This window comes from Charadrius vociferus, unplaced genomic scaffold (genome assembly GCF_000708025.1).
Source record: "Charadrius vociferus isolate BGI_N301 unplaced genomic scaffold, ASM70802v2 scaffold59, whole genome shotgun sequence".
Lineage (NCBI taxonomy): Eukaryota > Metazoa > Chordata > Aves > Charadriiformes > Charadriidae > Charadrius > Charadrius vociferus.
In genome coordinates this window covers 2,621,504-2,622,722 of record NW_009661371.1, presented here as the reverse complement: position 1 = coordinate 2,622,722, position 1,219 = coordinate 2,621,504, and positions in this window count along the sequence as shown.

Below are 1,219 nucleotides of genomic sequence, written 5' to 3'. Positions count from 1 at the left end.
TGTCGCTAGTTGTCATAAAGCAAGCTAGTTTGGTCCTGGATCCCTAAAACCCTCTGTGGCCGTTTATATTAGCCATACTAACCACAATCAGTAGCAAGGAAAAAGCTGAGGAATTGCCATCTTTCCTTACCGCTAACCCAATTAAAAAGTTGTTCAATGTGACAGCAAGCGTTGATGCAATTAATAAAAATGAGAGATTTGTGAACATTTCCCAGAAGGAAAATGACTGTAGCCAATGCAGCCAGATGCGCTCCTGCAGCGCACAGCACCCAGCCTGGGGCTGGTTTTTCTTTTTTGCTGTCAAAAAGAGTCCGATTACTTACTTGTATCTTCGCTAAAGAGTATTTTAGGAATGGAGACAGTAACTTTTGAACGTACACTAAGTCTATCAAAGCGAGAGGTATGTAGTTTGTTTTCAATATCCATCACTTTGTGGAACTCCATCATCCATTTGTATTAATAGTTATGGCACCCGGGTAATGCAGCTAAGAAATTGAAGAACATGAAGAATATTATGAGAATCACTTATGGCTAAAGGCAAGGAGCAGAACTGCATCGCAACCCTACTTTTTGATGATTTAAAGGTGTGTTAAAATGTACCAACTGAGATTTTCAGGAAATCTATTATTTGGCTTACACAGTAAGCTATGCCTTGCGGGCTGTGTTCTAGACAAAGTTGTGTTTAAAAACAGCACACAAGGTTAAGAAACTTTACGAGACGCCGATGAGTAATCTGTGCTTTCATAAATACAGTAGTATACATCCTATGTACAGATGCTGGCAGTGAGCCGGCGGGAAGGATGTTAGCCTGCCATCCACAGAAAGAAGGGAATAAAGATAGTTGGGAGCGTGGTGGAAGGTGCCAAACCTAGGCAGACTATCGATGCTAATCCCACGAGCACTGAAGCAAGAACACTCCTCTGGTCCCGAATAATCATCTTGATGGTCTCGCAGAACTGGAAAAAGAAAAAAAGAAAAGAAAAGAAATAAAAAGGAATAGATCAGGGTTAAAGAGGAAAGCTTTAGATGCCCGCGCTGTCTCTGACAGAGCCGCTCTCTGGGGCGCAAAGCGAGGCGGGCACCAACTCACCACCCCGGCTTTAGCCCTGCGGCTCCGCCGGCGGCAACGAGTAGCTTCGGAGCATTTTAAGACCGTATTAATGAATAGTCTGACGAATTCCGCCTGGCGTTCCTCGCCGCTTGAAGCCGAGGGAGGCCG